This window comes from Rissa tridactyla, chromosome Z (genome assembly GCF_028500815.1).
Source record: "Rissa tridactyla isolate bRisTri1 chromosome Z, bRisTri1.patW.cur.20221130, whole genome shotgun sequence".
Taxonomy (NCBI): domain Eukaryota; kingdom Metazoa; phylum Chordata; class Aves; order Charadriiformes; family Laridae; genus Rissa; species Rissa tridactyla.
Genome location: NC_071497.1, coordinates 78401529 through 78428741, shown reverse-complemented (window position 1 = coordinate 78428741; position 27213 = coordinate 78401529). Strand labels below are relative to the sequence as shown.

The following is a 27213-nucleotide window of genomic DNA, read 5'->3' as shown; positions in this document are numbered from 1 at the left end:
ACTTAGTTGAAAGACATGGGCACTCACTCAGAGCAGTTTGCCCGACCTTCCTTAGATAACAGTGTTGATAGGATGAATCAGCCTTTGGAGGCACAAATACCTCTGTTGACTGTGAAGGGATGTGGGAGTGATGTACTCAGATTAGATGTCTGATGTGATATTAAAAGTCTGAATCCTGTTCTGCAGACCCTAGAGATGCTCCTTGCCCTGGAAACAGAAGCGACATTACACTGAAACAGAAGATGGATCATTTGAGCAGTAACAAAGCTCCAGACTGAGACACCTACTTGTAGGTTTGCAGATGTAGGTGTCTACATGAGGTTGAGGAGCCTTTGTTCCCATTGCAGTCAACAGAGATCTTGACAGTGCAGCCTGGGGTCTAGACATCCGTGCAGCTGAGCAAATATAGGTCTCTAGCACAGGGTAAGTGGAATAGCACACTGAGATCCCCTAACTGTACAACTATCTCTCAACTGGCTATGGCAATCTAAATGGCCAGTCTGTCTGTAGATACAAAATGTGGGTATTTTAACCCGCAATTTAAATCTCACTCCAGAAGCACAGCTTCATTAAGGGGATGAATACTGAGTCATCTGATTCAGGCAGATATGCTGAGGGTGCCACGCTTCTTACAGCTAAACAACGTTGGCTTTTGTATTACTGAGTAGTCTGTAAGCATCTCAGTGTTTGTAAATCAACTTCAAAGAACAGTGGGATCTGATAATATGAAACCCATATACATTTACCAGTTCTTATCTCTGCCTATTTCAGCTATTCCATAGTTGTGCATTCTTGTTGTATTGTGTCTAAAGTCCTCAAACTGTGGTATTTCCACTCCCTTTCTTTTAAGACAATTCTTGACTTTTAGGAATTCAATGCTGAGAAGCCATTCAGTGGAAGTTTTCTTCCTTAATTTCTCTGTCTTGCACGCAATCGAAGCCCTATCAATCACACCATTCAATTCTTCTATATCTAGATGCTCATAGATAAATCTCCAGATAGCTGTCACATCCATACATACAAGTTTTATTCCTTGTCACCTTTGAAAACTTTCTGTATCTAAGATCTATGAGAGAGTGAAAAGAATATTTAGACGCACGCATACCTATATACACAAATGACTTGTAGTCAACGTGTTCAACTCATACATGCAGGAAGCAAACAGGTAATATATCTTTAAGCATCTTCATGTACCGTCTCTGCTTCAGTGGACCTCTACCGTTGAGTATCAGCTGACAATCTGCCTTTATAGGCACATGCACACACAGGGGTATGCATGCATGTTTAGATGCACATACAAAAATTTACATTGGAGTCTTTGAGGGAAGAATTCTTTTGATTCTCTCTGGACATCTGATGTTCCTTAAGGCAGTTGTCATCCTACATTAATTTGTCTTGCTCTGCCTCAGCTCACTCTTTTTTGTCTTAAATGCCATATTAGAAAATGGTGCAAGCCCCCCACCTCCTTTGGCATACCCACAATCCACCTGGGCATGTAGGGAAGCGTGCCATGATCCTTCCTGACACATGTCAGCAACCATCTCATCAGAGGCTCAGCTGTGTCACCCCCAATGATATTGCGTGGCGAGATCAGTCCTTGGCTACATTACACCCTATCCTGCCCTCGGGGGAGGTAGGAAGGACTATGCTAATTGGTTTTGACCCTCCGAGATCGAGGGGGGAAATTGCCTTCATCTGGTGCAACGTGCCATATCTGTTCAATAGAAAGCAGGGTGCTGCAATGCACATAAACCCTTCCAGTGCCTTTACAAGATGGCAGTAGCCCGCATCTGTCTGCGTGTGGAGAGATGATACGGTACTAGAGTCACATGAGCAACTCACCTGAATTCATCCCCAATAAATATCCCAAGAGCATCCTCCCACTCACAGCACTGGAGCATCTCAGCCTGGCTGTAGGGTTATATCAACATGTGCTTGGACCCCGCTGCACAGATGTTGCCTCTGTGCTCCCCAAGGCCTCCTCAAAAGGCCTGGCTTCTCTGCCCTCTGCACCTTCCTACTCCCCAGGGACCCAGGAGTCAGTGGAGGTGACTGTGAAAGTGAGGAAAAACACAGAAAATCAGTATGTTTCAAAATACCCTGCCTGTTCTTTACTTTCTTCAAAGAAGGGAGGTTTTCTAGTTTCCTGGAAGGTATCACCTGTTCTGCACAGCCAACAGAATACTAAATATATGTGGAGACCCAGGAGTTCCTGCTCTTGCCCAGGACTTGCCCTCACCCTGTGCAGAGTCTGACCCTGAATCAGTGGACCAGTGGACCAGCAAGGGGATTAAAGAACAGGTTGTTCTCTGACCTGGCTCTGTATGTCCACTTTATTAGACACGGACACCTTCATGGCACTTGTCACTGTATTAAAAGAGAAATGCAGGACTGACTGCTGCAAGCTTTCCTCCATCACATTCATTCTTTTCTTTTTTTTTTTTCCCCCCTCTCTCTTGCTTTCTTTCTTTCCAGTACTCCTTTTCCTGTTTTAATCACACCTCACTAAACTCTGTATTTGTGTGCACCTGATGCCGGATGACGTGCACAGACTTGTGGCTTTAGGTTTCCCTAGCATGCAAATATTGCTGCCTTGTCCTTTGCTGAGCCAGAACCCTGGAGTCATCATCTCCAAAGGATCCAGACCCCTTTTCAGATCATGCATGCTTAGTTACTTTGCAGAAAGATCTCAGAGGAGAAATAAAGGTGGGCACATTACGTGAAATACTTAAAGCAATACTGGATAACGAAGATAGGAAATTAATCTGGTAGCCTGTTTTCGATCAAGCTTTTCAGAAGCTCCAGGTGCTCTAGAAGAAGCAGAAGGGAGTTTTAAGATAACCCCATACCAATCCAGTTCCTTGCCAGTTTTCCTGAATTAGATGTTGGCTTTCATCCCATGTGACAGATATTTTGTCTCTTCCCGAGTCTCAGAAACAGCTAGTCCTTGTGGAACAAAATCTAGCAGAGAAAAGTCCTTTGCACGGCACGCCAAGGCAAATAACATGTTCTGCAACACAGGGTGGGGAAGTAGGGGGTTGGTAGGACCTTAATACAAGCTGGGGGTTGGGGAAGGTGTTGCCGGTTATTTTTATTTGGTTATCAAAGGGTTGCTGAGTAGGTGGTGCCAGATTTTCCTTGAGCTGCTTGGGTTTAAACGCACACGCACACACACACATACAAACACATGCAATCGAGTGCTTCAGTGCTGGGGGAGTGAGGAGCTGTCAGGACTGTGTCATGGCAAAGGCATCCCATCAGCTAGAGGGGGAGATTTTTCTGGGCCTTGGTTTGAGAAGCAGACAGATGACTGACAGGGGTTAAAAGCTTCCTGCTTTCTTTCCCGCATTGCCTCCTTGATGGTAAAGAGTTCCCTGTCCCTCACGCAGAAGGTGCTCTATGATTTCAAAGCATTTTGCTGGAAATACTGTAAAGACTATAATAAGCTATTGTAGCCCTTGGCAGAGATGCCCAGCTGAGCCTAATTCCCCATATCCTTAACTCATCAGCCTCTGATCATAATGCCCGTTCAGTGTCCTAGAGGACCATTAAATAAAAAAAAATACACACACAGAAACCCAATTAGTACATTTCATGATGGTGAGAGATGTCAGACCGAGCGCCCTGGGCATAGCAGTCCTCTCCTTAGTCACAAGACAGGCAGTGTAATCTACCCCCCAGCCTCCTGTGGGCCTGACCCAGAGGACCTGAAATCACAGGGTAAAAAGGAGCTCGGGCTCCTTCACTCTTTCACTTTTCGGCTGCTTGGCTGAGGCCATCACAGGTGAACATGGTCAGTTGTGACACTCTGGTTGTCGTTGTGCACACTTGTGTGCAGGGAACCGAGCACAGACATCATGACCTCAAATGTTGGCAGCAAGGGGACTTCCCTTTCCAGAAGAGCTGTGGGCTTGCTCCATCCATGCCTCATTTTAGCATGGAGCTGTAACATCTAATGAGCAGAAGGTGGGACCTGTGGTCCTGTGGTCCAGTACCACTTTCCTTAGAAGGGAGTGCATCAAACTTTCCACAAGAAGATACAGGAAACCTCACAGACTTCACAGACATGGGAGAATATGACCTCTTAAAGGTCTCTATGGTTCACTGAGCCTGAAGCTGAGATATCATTGTGACACATGTGCTGCAAACACCTAAATAGATGAGATCTCAGCTCAAAAATCACGCCTTCTGAGCTTCATTATTTAAATGTTTCTATGCCTGAAGATAATTATGCCAGACAACTATCACAAAAACAACTTCTCTTTAGCCAGGAGACAGTCTAATGGGCATCAGTAAATTAGCAGCCGTGACTTTTTAGCTCCCAAGTCTAGTTGTGAGGTTCCTGCCTAGTTGTTGCTTTAACTATTGCCATTTCCAAGTGTGAGTTGGGTGGTTCATACATGCCGCTCTGTCTTCAGCAACGTCAGGATGAGCTTTGCCAGCTAATGAAGCCTTTGCCAGGGGAATACAGGTGCAGCTCAACAGTGCATGGCTTAATGTAGACTCTGACCCATTGAGTGTGATTAAATGGGTCTCGCTTGGCTACAGCATAATGTTAGACCTATTTTTTTCCACTTTGCAAAGCAAAACATTCAATTAAGAAAACAGAAACAGGAAATGAATAAACATTATATTTCTGTGCTTTTCTTCTATCCGTTCATTCAACTGGCTCTTCCTAATAAACAAGATCCATCCAGGATCAACAGGTCTCAGGACTGATTTTTTCTTATCATCATCAAGGGGAGTCAGCTTTGTTGTTAACCTTTCCATTTATTTAAAATGCCCTGGATTTCATATTCAATTTTTATGCTCCCTGTTTCTGATTGTTTCCTTGAAATGGGAACTTCAAGGACTTTGATAAATGGATTGAAAGGTTGCCTTATTTCTCTGTCACTTCTGCCTTCGCGTCCTCTGCAAAATGCTGTTTTGCAAATCATAAAGCTGGAGATTGCAGTAAGCATTCATCAAGACTAAGGCACAGAGGGCTGTAGGGGCATAGCAGATGAAATAGTCCCAGTGAGGGGCCAGGAGCAAAAGCTGATGGGAAATAGTTGTGAGCTGAAATTAAGACAAAAGGACATAGGCTGGATATCACTGCAGTCTTTCTGGCAGCAGCATCTATTAGCTGAAAGCATTTTCCACTGTTGTGGTCTGTGGTGGTTTAGGAGCCATGGAAAAGGACCTTCAGCAGGTTTGTGAAACTCTGCAAAAGAATTCACTTACTTATTTGGAACTCATTTACACTGTTTTTATAGTGACTCCAATATCAAGTGTGCTAATACATGTATGTGTGATGCTGTGAGAGAGGCTGATAGTTACCCATCCTGCACAAATCGCCATCTAAAATCCAAATGACAACACTCGCCACCCCCTTCCCAATACCCCCCTAAGCCAGGATCACCGATGTTGGGGCGTTCTGTACTCCTTTGAATGACGCATTGCAAATAAGTGTCTTCCTCAGAGCAGGTTTTCATGAAATGAGTCACAGCTGATAGATCTAAGCACCAAGTCCCGATACTTTCTCCATTCAAGACACCAGCATACCCAAACAGCACCTCCCTCTAAACAGTCAAACTCACAGCTTAGGTAACTGCAGAATGGGAAACCTTAAGCACCAAATCAGTTATTTCCCTCCTGGATGAGCTGAAATTGGGTTTCCATCCCTCCTGTGTCATTGCAGTCAATGTACCAGAGCCCACACAGAGAGCACCCCGAGATCTTGTGGAACTCCAGCACGACTGGCCATTTCCTAGCGGTGTCGGTCGATGAGAAACATCCTTGTGTCAGTGCACAGGGGCCCTCCCTGCAGGGCAGACACCCGGCACTGCTGTCTCTCCTGCCATTCCCGTGCTCAGCTTAAGCATGACCCCCAGAGACCCCCAGATCGCTCCCCGATCCTGTTCCCTTTTCCACCGTCTGTGCTCGACAAACCCCACAGCAAAGGGCATCTCACAGGGACCACCAAGCCCAGAGATGACTCAATGCACAGCCCACCGCGCATCTCAAGGAGCTGCTTTCTTAGAGGGACGGGGCTGACCTTCATCACCAGCACTAACGCAGCCGGTAGGGAGAGCGCAAAGAACTTTCTGATGATTCAAATGTGTGATTATCACACTCGTCCCTTCACACACCTCCGTAAGGGCAGCCAGGACCCATGTTCCTTCTGGCTCTGTGCTTTTCACTCCTTTCACTGTGTTACTATAGCAAAGGAGGGAAATATTCAGCTTCCAGCTCTGAGTCACTGCCACCCTCCCAAAAAACACCGTGTCCTGGATTGCTGTTTCACAGGAGCTGCCGAGCCCATAGCCCAGTATTCACCCTTGCTTCTTAGGTGGCTACAGACTACAACTTCTGGCAGGAACTATTAGTACTATTAATTACCCCCTTTTACATGAGACCTTCTCAAGCTGCAGTACCCAAAAGCATTTGATGCATTTTACTACCTACATGTTGCAAATCCACATCCTCCTAGGAATTTCACAGCCGCCACTGATGCGGGCTGAGCATTTCGTAACTGCAGAGCACTGAGAGAGTTCAGGTTGTCCTGCCCCAAACTCATAAATGCGTCACCATACAAAAGAACAACGGGTCTTCTCCAGCACCCCAGCTACCTACCGTGCCTTGATGCACCACCAAACAACCCCAGACCTGTGCAAACAGGGTGGTGCTAAGCGTTCCTGCTCACCAGAGCACTGCAAGTGCTGTGCAAACTTCACGTCTTCTCGGATCATTTCTCCTAGCAGCAAAATGCTGGTAGCTGTTCAGCTGAGACCGGCAGATTTTTCATGCAGGCTAACATTGCTTCCACATGGAAGTATCTGCAAGACACTTCAGGCAGGCAGAGTGTAATCCCTTTAAGAACATGACTACCTTCTGGAGCTACGAGCCCCTGTCTAGTCTGTTTGACATTATACACAACTGTCTGTCTATCCAACTATCTATCCATCCCCCCATTCACACAGTCACCTTTACTCTCACTATAGGGGGACACCTACAGTTTCATGGAAAGGGCAATGCACATTTGTTCATCGACGGCCATCTCATCTCATTTTGATTTATTTAGAAGGCAGGCCTATTCTTCTCACTTGCTTTCACTTCAAATGCAACAGCCATCACCGACGTACCTGAGCATCTCTGACCTTTACTTGCCGATGACCGTTTTCTGCCAAATATCACTTCTGAAAGGGCTTGATTTTGTAAAGACACCAACTGCTACAGGAATAGTGAATTTCTTTGCCTTTGCTTTCCCTGCTTGTGTGCTGGGGAGAGGCGGCGTTGGGAGGACAGTTCTGCCACACACCCCAGGGTTTGAGACCGAGTTGAGCTGATCTGCGTTGGGGCGAGACTGCTCATAAGGGAGGGAGGGAAGGGGGAGATGGAGATGCAAGAAACTGCGTCACTTCCACAACTGCTACTGCTCAGGAGAAAGGAGCAAAAGAAATATATATCTGCCTGCCTATTAATTTAAATCTAGACCCAGGAAGAAGTCAACGAACTGTAATTTATGAGCTGTCAAAGCCTGAAAAATTCCTTTTGACACTGTATTTTCAGTTATTACATGCTTTCCTGCAAGACGACAGCGTAATTCTGTAGGGAGCCTTCTAGTGAACAGCACAATGGCAGAGGGCAGTGGGGGCTTTCTTATTATCTTTTCTTCCCCCTTTCTTCTTCTCTCGCCACTCCTTTCAATCATCCCCCCTTCCCTACCTTGCCGCTCGCCCAAACACTAGCGAGGAAGTAAATCAGCAGCAGCCCTCATCCTGACAGCCCTCCAGCACCTCCAAGGCAGCGCTCCGTGCTGGGATGGATCCGGCACCGTGCAGAGGTTTTTGAGGACTCAGTGGGTGATGGGAATGGAGATGAGGCAGTGACCGCAACTCCACCAAAGGCAAGGAAAAAATACTCTCTCACACTCTTTCTGGCGTTTTAAATACTTCAGTTGGTTTCCCTCCGCCCATGCTAGGCACCCACCACTCTTGCTGGTGCACCTTTCGGTTGGGTCCCTCTCACTTGTATTAACACTGACTGACAGCCGTCAGCCACCTCAGATCCCCAGATGTTGTCAGCACTGCCTGCTTGGCTCCCTGCTCCTCCATAAAGTGAGACAGAGCAGCGGAGAGTCCTGGAAGGGTCCTGAGTCAGAGATGCTCTCCTGGGGGGAAGCAGTTTCTCTTCTTTCCCAAGACCTCCTGCAGGTTTGCTCCCTGGAAAGCCGTGCCAGGCTCTCAGGATGGAGATGCCATCACACGCCAGGACCTCATGTAAAGCAGAGGGTGGGGTGTCATTTTGGTGGTGTTTGGTGGGGGCAAAGGCATGGAAGGGCTGGCTGCCCGTGGGTGCCTGCCTGCATCTCCCTCGAGCTGTTGTGGGGACACAAGGGTTTGGAGGCTGATGGCAGTGGCACCATTGCCCAGTGCCAGTTAATGGGGGAACTCCAGGTAACATCAAATGAAGCTTGACGTCAAAATGTTTCTGTTGCCTGAATCCAACCTGAAGTTCTCCCAGCATCCAGCTCGTTTCCTTATCTCTTGGGGACAGGAGTGGGGGAGGCATTTCACAACAAATGTCATCTATGCCTGTATTTCCAAAGCTTTCTTTTTCGTACACACACAATTGCTTTTTAATTTGAGTTGCTGGTGGTGGTGGGAACGTTGCCGGTTTGCTTTATTTTTTTCTTCCCAGCTTTGGTTTCTCACTTACAGCTCAGAAACCCCTTTTAAGGTCTATTCTCTGTGGTAGGCACTTAGCCTTGTATTTAAGGAATCACACCCACACACTGCACGCATCCATATGCAAACACACAGATATACACATGCATTTTCTGAGTGAACTGAACTCCAAATCTTGTGCTTTAATGTAATTTAAGCGGTCTGTGCAGAGCTCTCTGGAGTCGAGATTATGGACAAGGGCTGTGAAAGCACCGTAGAAAAGTCCAGACACAGAGGAAAGGACCGTGATTTCTGCTGGGCTGCACTACAAGGCAGGGGGTCACAAGTCCCAGAGTGTCTTCCAGGCTATATCCCTCTTTAACTTCACTGTGCCTCAGTTTCCCCACATCGGAATTGGGGCTAATACCTCCATCTATTACTACTTGGGCAATATTTGAATATGTTAGAGCAGTGTCATGGCTATGCTGTTATTGCTGTGATAGCATATTCTTTCAGAATTGGACCTCAAAACAACCAAGGCCAAAATTTCCCTGGATTGCAGATGGAGAGATGAAAAAACAAAAACAAAGAGATTTGCCCAGAACTAGTCTCATATTTAATAACAGAAACAGGGAGATAAAAGCCTTCTCTTGAATGTAAGACCATTACCTAGGGAGCAGGGGACAAACTGTTGTATTTTACCCATGAGTGGATTATTGATGGGCAAACTTTCGGTGTTTTTGCTAAAATTCAGGAAAGCCTGCACCAGATCCTTTAAGCCCCTGTTCTCTGGGTCCTAGCTTCCACTCAGACAAGGTGCGTGTTGCTACCTGAAAGAAAGACAGGACCAGCAGCCTCCTGTGAGACCAAGGACCACCATATCACCCCTTCCTCATTCTGGGAGAAAGTGGCTGGAACAGGCCAAAAATAAGTCAGGGAAAGCCAATAGTTAAACAGTGGAAGAGCCAAAGCAGGGTTCAGTGCATGTTCCTTGACTTTCATTTGGTTAACATTACCTATGCTAAATAAATGTCATCCCAGCTGGGACCTAAGCTTTGTTTTTAGCTCAGAGATATGTTCAGGGAAGTTGAATGATAAGAATCCTACTGCCTTACATTGCTTCACTGCGCAGGGCAATCTCTGAGTGCATTCAATACAATTACTTCTGCTTCCAGGAAAAAGATGAGGTATGGAAAGGAAAAAAGTGTCCTGTGTTTCCCCTTGCATGAAACACTCTTTAGAGTTGTGGCTTTGCTTTCCTTTAGTTGCTGGTCTCTTCAGCTCCCACACTTTGTGGGCCTAGCTTGTAGAGGCTATTTCATGCCAGGGTCCTGCAGACACAATAATGGCAAGAGCATGATGGAAAAAAACAGGGTCTTCTCATGGTAGGTGAGTCACTGTATTTCAAAGATAATGTCTACATCTGCATAGCAAACACAACCTATGAGTGAACCAGCCATTAGCAATAAGCCATAATAACAGAGAGTGAAGAACAGACATAACTAAGGACTATGTGCAGCTTTTGTGACAATGGCTGGAGAACATGGCCCATACTTAGGAAAACACAATGTTCCTTAAATGCCAGTGTTAGAGATGCCAGTGTTAGAGAACTGTGTTGCAACAGAGGTGAAGGCCTGCTGTGCAAGCCGGTGATAAGGAACAATGCCAGAGGCAAGGGAAGGGAGGAGAGGGGCTATGTGTCTTTGAGATCCTATCTCCCCCTTGGCAAAACTGACTGATTGAGTTTTCCTTATCTGTTGAAGTTATCATGAGCTGCAAAGGTTGGATCTCTAGAACTGGAACTTCCTTGTAGTTCCTGCTGAGTGTGACGTTCAAGAGGGCAGACATTAAATGGATTAAGAAATGGGTAATGGACAAATCTCGAAATGCAGTTGTCAAAGAGAAAGCATGATAGAGTGAGGGTATTTGTAGCAGGGTTCTGCACGGATCAGTACCAGCTCTGATGCTAGTCGGCTTTGTCATGAATGATGTGGAATTAAATATCCTGGCTGATAAAATCTGTGGATAACACAAAATGGAAAATTGTAAGGACAGGACTCTGATACGGAGTCATCTGAGTCACGTAGGTCACACTGAACGAGCTTTGGCTGGCTGAGGCGTTATGTGCATGTTTCTGCAGAACCAAATCTAAGCTGACTCACGGAGGAATAAGGCTAAAAACAAGGCCTAAAGAATGAGGGGTTATATTTCATAAGACAGCGACCTAGAAAACTACCTAAGCAATGACCTAGAAAAGTGGTTAGCACGGCTGAGGAAGTCAACATTAGCTCCCAGCATGGTGGTGGGCAAAAGCATCTAATGGGAGCTCTTGCTGTATAAACAAGCAAAGTGGAGGACAAAGATGACTTTTTAGTAGGTAGTGTTGGTGGGGGAGTACTCTGGCACAAACTGATCCTATCCTGGTGTTCACCTTTTAAAAACTGTAAAAGATTCTGAAAAGACTTGTGTAAATGAAACAGATGCATCAAAGTGTGAGTCTTAAAGAGTCGTGCTCATCCTTGCCTGAAAGTCTTGGGTCTTTATGGCAGTACCTTTCCTGGTAAAAAAGGCTATGACCAAGGAGAACTTAAATCAGCTGGAGAGAGGCCGAACTTTTTTTCCGAAACTTTTGCAATTTCAATGCGATGCCAAACACATTAAAGTGAGAAGTCAAAGACTGCCTCTTGTCACAAGAGGATACTCATCAAAGCAGACTACGATGCTGACGTTGCTCTGACTGATGTCCTCATAGTAAAACTTGACCCCTCTCCAGGACACACATTTTAGCCAAAAGACAACCTATGGAGATAGCTGTGGGGCAGCTGCAGAATGGCTTAGGCATGGCGGTTTGGTCACGGGATGGGAGGCTCCCGGGGGCAGCTCTGGGGGCATCTCCAGTACGCAGCGGGAGAGACCAGATCACTGAAAATCCCTTTTTGACAACAAGCCCTGTGAGTCTCTGACTATCCTGGGGTTAAGGGGGTTTTGGGACGAAGGAGAGGTCGCCACTGCTAGTTTTTTTCCCGCACGATGCCCATCTTTGCTTCCTGACTGATGCAGCAGATCACTGGAGAGGGTCTTTAGCATAGGGAGCGTGCCGAGACCAGGCGCTGGCTCTCTGTGTCAATGTTATCGCTCGCTGTCACATTTCGAAAGAGGAAGCGAGTCTGTGCCACGCACGCAGAGAACAAAGCCCTCGCAGAGCCGAGTGAGAGTTACAACTTGTCAGCACGTCTCTCAGCCTGCCGAGGGCCAAACATGAAACACAAAAAAGCCTGAAATGAGGGAAAAAGGGGGAAATAATAGCACAGTGAGCTCTCAAGCTCAGAAAAGGCTTGTTATAAAACAGCACCTTCGCTCTCTGTCTCTCTCTGTGTCTCTGAGTCCTGGCTACTGATGAAGGGAAGAGATCACTCCCCTTAGCACAGTCACAGTACTGTTGCAGTAATAGGGACCGGAGCCAGGTTCAGATCTGGCTTGCACAGCCCTGCTTTCTCCACATACCCCAAAAAAGCATTGTTAATCAAAAAGCATTATTAGCGGTGATGAAATCTGAGGTGGAAAGAGCCTACTGTGGGTTATCTTTTCCCACGTGGACATTGAAGCTCTAGTAGCTGGAAATTTGCTTTTCTGAGACTCGGATTTTACCCTGAATCAGGAATGAATTCCCACAGCTACTAACCTTGGGTAGGAATGGGATAACTGCTTTTTGTATTTGCTGTTCAGGCCATAGCTGTGTTGGTGGGAGAAATAATTCTATCATTGCATGGTGTATGTCTGAATTGTTGATTTATACCTACTAAAGCCCTTTTTTCAGGACGCTTTGTAGATTTATGCTTACTGATCATTTGGTTCAGGTGTATAATTTTCTGTTTCAAGTACGTTTGGCATGGATAATATACCATGGCAAGAGAAAGACAATAGTATGGTCAGCACTATGCGACGGTAAAGCGAAGAACCAACTTCAGTCCACTTCTGTAAAAACAGAGAGGCATCTATACAAAACAAATGGGAAAAATTGACTGAAAACAAGAGACCAGTATCCCCACTTCATATGAACTCAGTCCTATAGTGCCAGTTGCTGTTAATGTAGCTGGTAGTACACGCATCCTTCAGGGTCTCTGGTCTAATTAAAATTAGATGAAGCAAAGTGCTGACAACAGAAAATTACTTAATAAATATTTGTCGTGTTCCCATCATGGCATTGTGCTGTACCTCCTTCTTCTGGTACCCAGACTGGTAAGGCGTTGAGTTCCTTCATGTAAGATTCCCAGGCTGTTAGTCTTCTGTGTAGACAAAGAGATGCCCCTCCTGTTGCACTTGTTCTATGGAACTGTATGGTCTCTGGTCCCCAGCTCTTCCCATTCTCTCTCCTTCATGAGTCGCATAGCAGGGGGACTCAGGTATGAGCTTGGGAATAGCATATGTAGGATCAAGTTGTGGTTTAAAACCAAGATTTTATCTAACTCTTGGATGAGCGAGGAGACAAGTTCATTAACCCTGACAGAAAACAAAAGGACATTAATATTCCTTCAGAGAGTGCAGGACCACCCAGCAATACCACTTTTACAGAAGCAGAGCCATAAGTCTGTCAGTAAGAGCTAATAGGTAGAGTTGGGCTGAGCCACAGAAGATTTAAAAAGACCAGTGGAAAGAAGGAACTCAGCAAGGAGACAGGCGAGGCAGGATTTGGCCCTGAGCACTCCCATGTCCCTGCATGCTAGGGAAGAAAAGACTGGAGAAAAGCTCTGCTGGTGCAAGCCACCCCTATGTCGTACATATCCACTGCAGCCAATGCCCGTTTGCTGTGAGTTCAGACAACAACAGCCAAGATCAGAGTCGTGGGATTGTCCCCACAGGCCTGCCAGAGAAGGGCTGACCAAGCCGTGGGAGCAGAGAGGTCCCGTGCCTTCTCCTGGCCAAGCTCACCCCTGAAACCCACTTGCAAACGGAGCTGCCGGCAACGCCAGCGCCTGGAGTAAACTGCCTCTGCAGCAGGAGGCTGTTTATGTACTATTCGTTACTGCTGGCATAGCACCCGGCTCATTTTCACCTTTCTTAAAGGTTAACCTCATTTCCCTCTATTAGTTGGTTTTAGCGAATGCCATTCGGCGCAGCAGTTAAAGAGCTCTGTCAGCAGATGGAAATGACAGTGGCATTTAAAGCCAGTCGGAGTTGAGAGTTGGAGGGGGCGCGGGGGGGGCGAGAGGGTGGGTGGAAGAAATAATCTTCAATAAAACATTTGCACGGGGATGCTAAGTGACCTCAAAGGAGTCTCACCTTCCCCAGCGAGAGGAGAGACCTCGGGCTCAATGCACTGGGTGGGACGGGTCTCCCCTGAGTTTGGAACGAGCCCAAATCCAGGGAGAAAAAGTGCATGGGGGTTCTGCAGACCAGGGCACAGGGCATCCCACGCCTATGGGTATCTTCTTGCTGGGTCCAGCAGGCCTTGCGTCCAGGCGGGCATGGGCTGATTATGGATTTTGCTACAGGAAGGTTCCTCTGTGTCTGTGGGTGTGTTTGTTATCAATTTTATTGCAACCCCTGCGTCGTGCGCCGCCACCGCTGCCTGGCACTTCGGGCCACTCCGTCTGGTCGCAGCTTTCCTGCATTCCCTCGTTGCTCCGCACGGATGTTTTAAAACGCGGGGTCAGGCTTGCAGGAAAATCTTTCACTCAGAGGAAGGACAAGTTTTGCCCGCACTGGAGATATCAGCAGAGTTTTGGTTTTCTTTTCCTTATTGCAACAGCGTGGCGAAAGGAGGCTAAGGGAGCAGATTGGAATCAGGGAAATACACACAGAGTCCCAAACCCTAGCACACGAAAGGTGCGATCGCCACCGTTCAGGCTCTGCTGTCCTTCTGCCCCATGCTCACCACACCTCCCCTGGCACAGCTGTAATACGCCGTACTGCGCCAAGGAGAATCTTCAATCCCCAGCAGCAGCCGGGACGTACTGAGCAGCCGCTCAGCAAATTGAGGGTCTGATCCAAAGCCTGCAAGGCTCCGTGGCACTCTTTTTCATTAACTTCAATAAGCTTCAGCTCTAACCCCGAATCCCCGATGTTTATTTCAAGCACTGGTGCAGCATCTCCGGAATATAATGTTCCTTCGCATACGCACCTTGGAGTAATGGTCTAAATGAGTACGTGGATAAGTCAAGCCAGATCCTGCCAGGCGGCATCCTGAAGCAGACCCATTCATTTCCTGGGTTATTTGTTGAGCTGGCCAAGGCATTTCAAAGGAACGGTTATCTAGCTGAACGTGTAGTTTTGTAAAAGGCAAAGCATTCCCCTGGAACAAGTCCATTTCAATAAGATTTTTGCCAGGGGACATTTTTTTTAAAATTAATGCATCGAGTTCTCATTTCAGGAGGTACGAACCTGTCATTTTAACAGGATCTCTTTGATTAATTTTGTTTCAAGTCTGTATTGTATTAAAACCACTAAGAACATTTTGGCTTCCATTTTGGCTTAGACCAAAGGTTTGTCTAGCCCAGGATCCTCTGCTCCAGCAGTGCCCAGAAAGAGTAAAAACAGGCTTTTATAGAGAGTGACCCTTCCCTTAATATCCTCTAGCTTCCATGAGATGGAAGTTTAGTGACTAAGATAAATTTTGCATCTGGATCTTCATGTTTAATAGCAGTGAGCGGACACAACCACCACTAATCTGTCTCATTCTCCTTGGAGTTAATTTACGACTTTTGTGTGCAGCAACATCCCACGGCAGAAATGTCTTTCATTTATTCATACAGTGTGTGAAAACATACTCTCTTTTGTCTGGCTGAAAACCACAGCCATTCTGCTTTATATATTTTATATTTTGAGGTTATTAAGTCAAAGTCTTCTTATTCCTCTGAGACAATACCCTGTAACGTTTCACAACTGAAGAATTTCCATTTCACAAGAACTTTGGCCTCTCCAATTCAAAGTGGAAGCACATTTTTGAGACATCAGTATTTCCCGTAGAAAGAAAATTCTGTTTTTCATCCAGTTTCAGTCATTTCATTATACCAGTGTAATTGAGGGTGACAGCAACAAAAATAATAGTGTAAAAAAAAAACCCACACACACAAAAAAAAACCCAACCTACTTAGGCATTCTGGGAAGACCTGAAGAAAATGAATGAAAGTTTCACAACAGCAGCTTCTTTCTCCCAGCTGGGCTAGGAGAGTCATAAAGACAGGTTAGGGGAACAGTCACCCCAGCCTCATCACACTGGCACTATGCCATGCCCCCACTTTATAGTTTAAATGCCTATGAGGCAGATGGTATTCTGTATAGGGAAGGGGTCGAATTCTCACCTTCATTATTATGTATAAAATTCCCAGACTGGGGCTCTCACCTAGATAAAGTGGGGCTGGTTTAAGCAAAAATACACCATATTTTTAGGTGATCTGCCTTGTGGGGAAAAAAGCTCACTTTTAAGGTCTCCTTGCAGTCAGTGGGATGTCTGAAGGATTAAATGGGTGGATCCCGTTTAAGTTCAAACCTGGAACTAATCACCTACAACTGGGCATATGTACTGCATGCCCAGTTCCACTGCTCACATCCATAGGAAATCCTTACAGGATTTCAGTTCTTGCTCTGTAAAGCAGGGTGAAATTACATTTCTATTCCCAACCTCCTTATTTTTCCGCTCAGAGTTACGGGCAGGATTGTCTCTTTCCACCCTCACATACACAGCCTGGCACACTCCACTTTTGATTTTAGCTGTGGATTCCAGGTACAAGCGTCAAACAAATAATACACAGAACTTCTGTGTGAAATACAGCTTCATAACTGAAGTGAGCATTAGGCCCGGAGCTGTATGATGTAGGAAAGGTGTTATTGAGACCTATGAGACACACTGCTTGGATTCCTTTATTATTATTGTATTCTTTTGCCTCTCCTTCATTTTCTTTGTTTGTAGACGAGGGGATGGAGAGGGAGAAAGCCAGCAAGTTTATAAAAGCAAAAGAGAAAGGAGTTGAGGCATTTTGTGGAGATCTTTAATGACATTCTGTATAATTTGAAAGTGGGGAGGGAAGGGGGGAGAGAAAAAGGGAATTAGCAAAAAAACTGGCAAAAGAAAAGTGGAATGTGGAGAGAAGCGTGTGGATGAATTTTAATGCAATCAGAAAGCTGTAATAATGGTAATAAAGGAATATATTCAGACGTCAAGAGAGGGAGAAGGGAACAGGACCCGCGACGCCAGAATTTAAATTAGACATAGGCGTATAATTCTCTTTTCTTCCTCCCCCTTTCTTCAAATGAAGGAAATGGAATTTTTAAGCACAGCGAAAGAGGGATTAACAATTGGCAGGTTTTCAGCCCTTTGTCTTTTGGCGAATCCCATTTAATCACCGTCTTTAATATTAAGGAGGCTGTGGCCGTGCAGGGCTGTCTCAGGCTTGGGGGAAAAGGGATGATATACAGAGGAAAAGAGAGATAACACTTAGGTTCAGGCAATTGTGAGGAAGTGTTTCAATTACCTCCACTGAAGTCTTTAAAAACTGAAGTTTAATTTGATCTGAAATGTCGTCACAGCTCCTGCAAGTGAAAATATGTCCTCCCCACCCCCCCTTCCTCCCTATGTCTTTGCTCTTCCAACAGTCCTCAGTGCTCAAGGCTGGAGTGCTACCACGGATTAATGTCCTGGCCTTCTAGGCTTCTGGAAAGGGTTTCAAAGCCCTGCCAGGTCACCAGTGAGACGAGTTTAGGAACTGAAACTTATTTTCCTGACATACCAGCCTTGACACCGCTGACCCTGTGGAGTTTGTCAAGAAGCTTCTAAGCTTTGCTCTGAATGAGTGTGAAAACCAAATGGCCCTTCAGGCTCAGCCTCAGCCTTCTGCGGCCACAGAGCGAAAAGGGGATGTTACACATAGGAATCACGATGTGTTAAATTCCCCAGAACCAAAGGCTGCAGGACTTGTATTCAAATCTGAGCTGTCTCTGAAAGATGAGTGTAAAAGTGTGATGTAATTCAGTGTTCGTTTCAGGTGTCGTTTGATAGTACAAGACAGTCTTCTCCTTCACCTCCTTCTTTGGAAAACCCATCAAGCTGGGCCAGGAAAACATCCATAGATGTGTAGGAGGAAGAAGCCAAAATAGGCATGGAAAATCCTGCGAAGTTTAGTTAGAGCACAACTGCATGCATCCTTGCTTTGATGCTGGGTCTCCTCAGGTGCTTTTCTCCCATGAACGTTTCCATGTGTGTTCCCGGGAAATGGGAACTGTAAACACAGGCTGCTAATATCTAGGGAAAGAGGCATGATTTTTTTTTTTTTTTTTCATAATTGGAAGGCTGATTTGAATTCAGATATTCTTCCTATTGTGGAGGGACGGTGAAGAGAAAGTGGGTGTTTGGGCTATACATTGAATTTAGAAAGGTCAGATTTTGACTCCTGGGTCTTCTCCTAAAAAGCATCACCTCATGAATATTTCAGAGAAATATCCAGTTGGGTGTTTCAGATAATGAATAAACTTGGAAGAATTATGATCTGCCAGGCAGAAGTCAGGCAGAGTCTTTGTGCTTTGCGTGACACAGGTTTCAGACTGCTCTCACCGCCAGCTTTCCCTAAGCAAGGGATACTAACAAAGTGGGTCATTGTGAGTTGTTTTCCCAGCTCAATATCAAACACTATAAAACCTGTCATTTAAGATCTGCACAGGGAATAGCATCTCTTGGCAATGGACAGTTGTGTCGGTGCTGTTCAGCAAGTCAGAAATACTGATGTTTGTCTTGGGGTTATAATATTCTCAGCTGTACAAGAAGATTCTGCTGTTAAAAGAATCATTTAGGTTATGTCTTCATGGCAGGGTTTGCTTGGCCTGTTGCCCAAGTTTTGTCCATAACCTGCATTGTAGCTGCACAGAGGAAGCCTGAGTGTGCTTCCGTCTGAACTGCCCAGATGAGGCGGGAAGTTTAAGGTTGGATTTCACTTCAGTGCATGTAAACAGCAGGTCTTGCCACAGGAGCACAGGCCAGCTTTCTTCTCCATCTCCATCCATTTTTTTTCTTAGCTCTGCACTTTAGCCATCCTACTCGTATATTTTCTCTCCCAGACAACTTCTGGACATGGTTTAGCAGCTGCTGCAGACCGAGGACCTCTTCCAGTTCCCTGCCAAGCATCTCCCTCTCCTCAGGAGGATAGGGCTGTAGTGTGATGGCGACCCTGAAAGTAGAGAAAAAGCCCAGGCACATTTAATTTAAAAACATAATCCTAGACTTTGGGATCATCAGTTGGCAAGCAACACGTTAATTTTTTTTCCAGTCGCTCACAGGGCCAACAGCAGCCAACATCTATGTTCTCTTGAACACAGGCACTGTCTTTAGGGATCATACCACTGCAGGACATTAAAATATCTCCCTGGAAGATGACTCTAAAATACACAATTGTCATTTTCATAGATCTGACCACGAGCCTGCCAGTTGCCTTTCCTTATTACTGCCAGAGCTCCCTGTATTCCTGGCCTGCGGCAAATACTGAGGAACCTCAGTAATACCCAATTTTGCCTGGTGCAAGCACCAGTTATTCTTTTTGCAGATGGGGAAACTGAGGCTGCCTTTTCCACTGGGTAATTTATTTAGCCCATATTTCCACTGAGGCTGCTGTCCTTGGCAGAGATGTATCGTAAGTATTTAGTAACAGTAACTACATGGTCATCCATCTCTCTGGTACCAGGAATAACAAATCACACTAAGGGAAAAGTGATTTTGCCTTCCACAATATCCAGAGCACGGCTTGAGATGGGACCCAGGAGTCCCAAATGCCAGACTGAAATGCACAGGCAGAAGCTTTGGCCAAGCTCTTGCATATCCTCATGGGTCCACTCTTCCATAACTGGATCAGAAGTGATTTCCACTCTCTTCCAAAATAAGATCTAGGACCTGTCAGTTGAAAACAGTTTGTGGCATGTTCATAATAAACAAAAGGAAGCGGTTCCTAACACAACGCATGATTAAGCTGCAGAACATCCTGCTGCGGGATGTGGTGGATGCTCACAGTTTACATGGGTTCAAAAGCCCACTGAACAATTACATTGAAGAAAGACACTTCAAAAATTATTACGTATAAAAAAATGCTTCAGACTCCAGATGTCCCTGAACTGCAGGGCACTGGAGTCTAGGAGAATATTTTGGGGGATTAACAAAACTGCCTACCCTGTTCTTATACTCTTTCCTAGACATCCACAATTGGCCATTGCCAGAGGCAGCACATTGAGTCAGACGGACCCACTCTCTCTCACAGCTGTTCTTTTACTCCATATACAGGATCCATGTCCAATTCAAGGCCTAGAGTGCAGTCAAGCAATTAAATAAGAGAAATCCTTCAAACTAAGTTTTTCAGATGCAACAGTGGAGAGTAACGCACCTGTGGGATGAAGCTTCCTTCTTTGTGCAGGAGAATTATGCTCCCACACCTGGGTTTATATTCATTTGCGCTTGTCCCCATCACACAGCTGTTCAGATTAGCTGTTATTCTCTCTAGCCCGGGTGTCTCAAAGCCTCTGTCTCCAGCAGTCAGAGACCGGCAGCTGTGCAATCATATCTGCTAACGTATGGGATATAAAGAATCTGTTAAGTAAAAGCAAACTGGGGAGGGAGGAGGGGAAGAGATCAGCACAAAGAAATCACTCCTGCTAAGATGTGATTAGGGATGCCCCACAACACCCAGCTGCAAGGAACAGGTGAACTCAGCAAACATTTTAAAGCCTGCAGCAGCATTAGCCCCTTGTGGGTGTTGTTTGATATGGGGAGGGGGTGTGAAATGCGGGAATTATGAGCCCATGCAGATGGAAGGAGGGTTCGGTTGCTATTGTTTGGAGTTAAGTAGCGGTAGCGTTCCACTGTTTCCAGAGTGGGTTGGGGTTTTGGTTGTTGTTGTTGTATTTTTTTTTTTCCCTGTCCTAATTTTTGAAACACCTCCATTTTACAAGGTTCATGTGTTTTGCAGCAAGGTACCACGGAGAAGATAATTAGCTAATTTACAATTAGCTACAACAGAATTCGTAATCGCTTCCCCTGTGGAAAGGGCTGTAATCATCATCACGGATCTGTAGGACTGCTGTGAAAATGGCAATAGGAGTGTGCAGCCCAGGCCCCAGGAAATGCCCTGCTTTTAGCCTATTGATCCGCCTGATTAGCACGGGTTGAGGGGAGCGGTGGAGCACTCTGGGTCGAGAGGGAAGCCAGTTTGAGCTTGCAGATTTGAGTTCAGAGCTCAGCCCAAACTTTCATAATGTTCGTGGCACCTGTGGCTCCCCTCTCTGCTCTAGAGCTCCTCCTTTCTTCTTTGGCCTGAGGAGGATACCTTGCCCGTGATTGTCTGAAAAAAAAACCCAGATTTACAGCTCTTTTTCACCACTGTGGCTATGGCAGATTCTTGATCCCTTTGCATGGACTTGAGGGTGCTGGTGGATGAAAAGCTCAATATCAGCCAACAGTGTGCACTGGCAGCCCAGAAAGCTAACCATGTCCTGGGCTATGTCAGAAGAGGCGTGGCCAGCAGGTTGAGGGAGGAGATTCTGTCCCTCTGCTCTGGTGAGACCCCATCTGCAGTACTGCATCCAGCTCTGGAGCACTCAGCACAAAAGGGACATGGACCTGTTGGAGCAGGTCCAGAGAAGGGCCACAAAAATGATCAGAAGGATGGAACACCTCTCCTGTAAGGACAGGCTGAGAGAGCTGGGGTTGTTCAGCCTGGAGAAGAGAAGGCTCCAGAGGGAACTTATTACACCCTTTCAATATTTAAAGGGGGCTTGGAAGAAAGATGGGGACAGACTTTTTACTATGACCTGCAGCGATAGGCCAAGGTAAACTAAGAGAGGGTAGATTCAGACTTGATAGAGGGAAGCCATCTCTTACCATGAGGGTGGTGAAACACTGGCACAGGTTGCCCAGAGAGGTGGTAGATGCTGCATCACTGGAATCATTCAAGGTCAGGTTGGAGGGTGCTCTGAGCAATCGGATCTAGTTGAAGATGGCCCTGCTCATTGCTGTGGGGTTGGACTAGATGACCTTGAAAGGTCCTGAAAGGTCCTTTACAACTGAAACCATTCTATCATTCTGTATGTTTCTGTGATGGACACCCTCAGCACCATCTCTTCTCCCCTCTCTGCTGAGGACCAGTCAGGAGAGCATGCAAGGAAGATCTGCTCTGCTTCTTGCGCCCTCCCTGGTAGATGTGCCACTAGATCCTATGCACCAGCATTTCCTTCTTACCCGCACCTGCACAGAAAACTTCTCTAGTCTGCTCGTTTGTTCTGTCATGGTGCCAAGGAGACAAGCTTAAAGGCCTTCCCAGTGCCTGGACCGAGACACTGCAGCTGGTCCCTCACTGTGTGTTCAAGCAATGTTTGGGGAGGAGGGGAATAGCAGCAGGGACAAATAATTATTAGCTATATAAATAATGGAATTAATTAGCATCTGGTTTCTGAAACGAAGCCATCCAGCAACCTGGTCCTGATACTTAGAAAGCCAAAGGCATCAAGTAACATCAGAGAGCTGCTCTGGTGAATGCCATGTGCATACAGAAGATGCTTGTTCCCATACAGAAATATGTAAAAACCAGTTTTGTTCTTGCACGAAGAAGCACAAACACTATCCGCGTGTGATGCCCTGGCAATGAACTCAGGATGAAACAGGGAGGCTGATAGGTTTTAGAATAAGGGGTTTCGTGGCTAGAAGGGACTGCAGTGATCTTCTGGTTCGCCCTCCTGATTAGCCTGGGCCACGAAGGTGGTAGATCTGTCCCTCTTTATTTCCAAGGACTTGGATGCAATGTTCTAGATGGTAAAGCTGGCTTACGCTTTCCTGATACAAGGATTCAACCTCTTTGTTTTGCATGAGGCATACAAGAACACAAGTGTATTTATATGCTCTTATCTAAATGTACCCCCATGCTCGCACATACATTAGCGAGAGCTATCTGGATAAACACAAACCTGTGTCATGTCTCTCTGTGAGTGACCCTAATTTTCCCCTAGTCCCTCCACAATTGCTGTGATTCTTGTTCTTGTCCTCTTGCTCCACAGAGGGTCAAACATCCTGCATCTCATTGTCCCTTCTGTCTCTTTAATTAGTGCCCATCCTCCCCCTTCTCCCCCTCGCTCCAGTGTCCCCCCTTCCCATCTCCTCTCAGCACTTGGTTTGCAATGCTCTATTATTTCACCTTTCACTCATGCCGCCTCCTTCGCCCGGGCCTGTCTGACACCTTTGCCTTACGCTTATCATAGAAACATAACATTTAAATACAAATAGAACAGGGAATAATTTAACCCCTATTTGCGCTGGGGAAGGTGCCGAGGCTTCGTATAAACACAGCCAGGGAGATTTATAGACTCTGTATATTTATCTGACAAGTTACATTTCTTCACCACTGTGCCTCGCAGCCAGCTTTTCCTGATGGGCGCAAGCCTCTGCAGCTGGCAGAGTGGACAAGAAGAGGGGAGCCTGGTTTCATGGGGGTATTGGAAATGTCACCAAAGAGACAACTCTGGGGACTCTGGTTTGCCATTGCTGTGGCCTTTCTCTCGCTACCCATCTTCCTGGGAGTGATGGGGAGTGCTGTCTGTTATTGTTTGTTGATGGCAAAACAGTGTAGACTTGAGTTGAACTTAATTTTCAATATTATGGAAGTGTCTCAGGTCACTCATGGTGAAGGCTTCATGATGCACCAGGAGAAACCTCAGGTCTTCTGGGCACCACAGCACAGTGGAATAACCATCCATGGTTATCTTCACAGGCCAAGCAGGCATGATGGACTCGGGTTGCAGGGGAAGATTGGTAACAGGGTGAACAGTAATGAGGGAAAGCAAAAAAGCATGGAGAAGAGGTTTACATGGACACCACATTTAGCCCCCATGATGTAGGGCAGTGTCACTGCTCAGACTCAAACTATTAAGAACTGCCTCTACAGTGAAGTTAGTGAGATTTCTTCACTAACATGTAATATTTGGGCATGAGAAAGAAACAGAAACTGTCACTTTGTTGTGTGTCATAGACAGGAATTTGAAGATGCCCTCTCTGACAAAAGCAAAGGGGAGATGCTCAGATGTGTATCAATTCTTGATGTATGGCCTTGAGGAAGCTCCACAGAATAGGTTTTCATCAAACCTGCCTTTAGACAAGCTAAGATCATTGTCTTCATTTTCCTAACAGGGAGGATGTAGAGGCTGCTCCTCATGGCTGTTCACTTCTGTTGTGTAAGACTGCGAGGTACCACCTCCCTCTCCCGTGGCCATGGACCAGCTTACGCTGGAGGACACGGTCAGGCCCACAGCTTACTCTGGCCACATCCCAGATCATGGGTTTGTGCCCAGTCTTTTTTTTTCCTTTTCTTCTGTCCCTGGACAGTGGTATTTCTGTCCTCCTTGACTGTGTGTTCACTTTGCTGTGGGGCCCAGGTCTTAGGGGGCCTGGTCTGAAGGTTTTTCTACCCCTCAGTCCCACAGTCTGAGATAGGGAGTGGAGGTTATGTGGGACTGAGTCTGCCCGGTGCTCTGAAATTCAGATGTGGTTCCTGAGACACATAGATTTTGGGTAGGGTCTCACTGAAATAGGAGGAAGCATGGGACTCATCGGGGTGGTATGAGTGGGCCATGTGTGGTAGGGATGCACCCTACAGACAAGCAGAACTCAGGGACAGCTTGATCTAGGGACTTAGATGCAGCCTAAGCCTCTGTTTTCTGTGGGATGTAGAGTGACCCGAGCAATGGCAGCAAGTACCTGGCAGGAAGGTACTGCCCTCCAGTCTCATTCAAGGACACTGGAAAACTCTGGTGGGGAGCACCTGTGGTGTTCACATATAGTCAGACATATCCCACTGACACCAGCCACCTTCTCTTCATTTTATTCTGTCAGTCTCATGGCCTTGTTCGGACATATTTACAGCACAGAAGTAGTTAATCTGGTTCATGGCATGTCAGCTTTTTGTCTGGGACTTGGAAGAGCAGCATATTGGGGCCCTGATGGTGTAAGAGGCTTATACAAGCCCATTAGAGGATAAACTCATTAGCTAAGACCTGGAACGTGCTGAATGGTCCCAGCTGCTGGACCCTTCCCTTTCTCTTCCCACCGGAGATGTGTGAGGGGCATTGTTAAAACACACTGCTGAGCTCCTTGGCAGGGCTGGGACGTGAAAGGTAAATGCAGCATTTTGTTAGAGGAACCTCTCAGAGAAAAAAAGCTTGTTAAACTGCCTCATTTTTTATCAGCTGAGTGTGTGATTGTGTAGATTTCTGAGACGGCAGGTGTGACAAATGATTCCCCTGACAACCCAAGGCACAGTTTTTCAGAAGGGAGACAGGGCGCTGATTTGGAGACAGGGAAGGAGGTGATGTCCAGGCAGCTCTGAGCCCTGTCTAGCCATGGGGGATCTCTTCATCCCACCTCCCCTGGAGTGGCTGGACCAGCAGACCATGGGGAAGGTGGTCCTGACCCTTGGCAGAGCCTGTTCCTGGTGGTTTGATGGCCACCTTGTGGGCAGTTCACCAGAGCAGCACATCTGCCAGCCAGCTTTGGGGATAGGCATCACCACTCCTAGTGTCCCGCAGAGATGCAGAAAAGGCGGCTAAAAAAAAATTAAAATAAAATTAAAATAAAATATGAAATTAAGTCGTTCCTAAAACACCTGGTTTAAACTTCACATAAACTAAACCAGACAAGGCAGTTTCAGGCCAGTTCCACACTAGAGAGTTTTGCTGACAGAGGAGAGATGTGATTTTTTTTTAATGATACATTTATATTAGCAAAAAAGCCTGGTGAAAATACAGTTACACAGCTATAGGAGTGCTTCTGCTGATGCAGCTTATTTCAAACAGGGGAAACTGTATAAAGTATAATATAACAGATGCTTCCTCTGTGCTGGAATTATTTACTAGGCACAAACTTTCTAGGCAAAGCCTTTTGCTGGTGTTGTTCATGGTTCATTCCCACTGCTCTGCCCCCTTCCAAAAATATCTCCCATCTTCCAGGACAGCTGGGCTCATTCGCTGGGTGGGTTTTCCTCCAATATCTGTAAAAACATCGGAGTTTGGACTAGACTCTTTCTCCAAGGCTTTGTCTAGACTGAAAGATACCCCACAGAGCGCACACTCAACCTCAGTAGCTGGATCTCGAAGGCTTATACCTCACCTCTGAGCATCTCTTTTGCAGATCAGTTTGGCCAACAAGAAAACAAATCTTTCAGATGTCCACAGCACCTTTTTTTCATGTGCAGACAATCTACATGGTGTTGGTTAGGGCTTCGTGCACCATTAAAGCCTAAACTTTGTGTTGCCAGTAAAAACGCAGAAAAGCCCCTTTGTTTAATCAATTCCAACATAAAGTAGGCGTATTTCTTGCTTCTGATGTGTCTATCAGAAGGCTATCCCCATTTTTAATTTGCTATCAGAAATGCATGTGTACCCTCCTCAACCTATTTTTCCGACCATTTCGGCAGCCTAACTGAATGCAACTTAACTCCCCGTTTTCTGTGGGCAGTACACTTTTTGTTCATGTGGATAACTCCACTGCAGGACTGAGAGCTTCAAATATCCTCACTCAATATCCACTACATGAAAAATTATCCTCATGCAAGGCTGTAAAATAATTTGCCAATTTGCAGGTGCATCTTGGAGAGGGGAATTTTGATCAAACACTGGTTGAAGCAGAACAGATTGCCTACACCAATGATTTCCTGGTGAACAAAAGCAACATGAATCGCCCAATTAGTCAGCCAGAAAAGGGTTGTTGCAAACCAATGTTTTGTTCACCTTTAGGTTAACATGTGCATTAAAAATAAATAAATTAAAAAATCAAACTATTTATTTATTTATTTACGTATATTTATTCAAATTGGTTACATCTGCTCTGTAAACTGCTCTGAAAAAAAAAAATCCTTGGTTCACACATTTACATAGTGTTTAATGAATGATAAATAAGACATTTATGAATCATGTGCAAATGGCCTGTTTACATACACAATGTAAACTATGTAAATTTCTTTTTTTTTTTTCTTGGTGTAACCATATTAGTCTCTAAACATAAACCTGATCTAGGAGTCATCACTTGGTGCCCTTTGAGACATTTCTACCAACTCAGCAATCATTAGTTTGGCCTTTTTTCATCAACATTTTCTGAAGGTGTTCCATACTGGACGGAAGACCTCCATACTTAGCCTTAGTCCAAGCATAAATAGCCTTCCTCATTCAAAATACAATTATCTACTAGCAGACCACGTCCTGCTTTGACAGGAAATACCACCTGCTTGAGCTATCTTGGATATTAGTAATCATATAAGTTAACTTTGTTTCAAAAAACAATATGTGTTCCAAAAACGTTGGGTTTATTTCAAATGAACTTTAAAAATACAACTTGTAGCTATGTGTCTCTGAGTGCATAAGTAGGACAAATCTCCATTTACAGACTGTGGCTTCCATTATATCCTGATTTAAAACAACTTACGTTAAGCACATTTTCCTGCATCTTACTTAGTATTGTGAGGGCTACTAACTTATGTTATTTTTCACTTGGTATTTCTATATGCTATCTTTATCCACATTCCTCTTGGATCGCAGTTTGAGCAATGTTGTCATTTCA

The 27213-nt window shown here is 45.6% G+C and overlaps 1 protein-coding gene across 38 annotated transcripts in view; it reads left to right on the top strand.

Annotated features, from left to right (window-relative positions):
- Positions 1-27213, top strand: part of CELF4 (CUGBP Elav-like family member 4) — a 687335-nt gene that overhangs the window by 581114 nt on the left and 79008 nt on the right. The gene's annotated exons all lie outside the window — the stretch shown is intronic.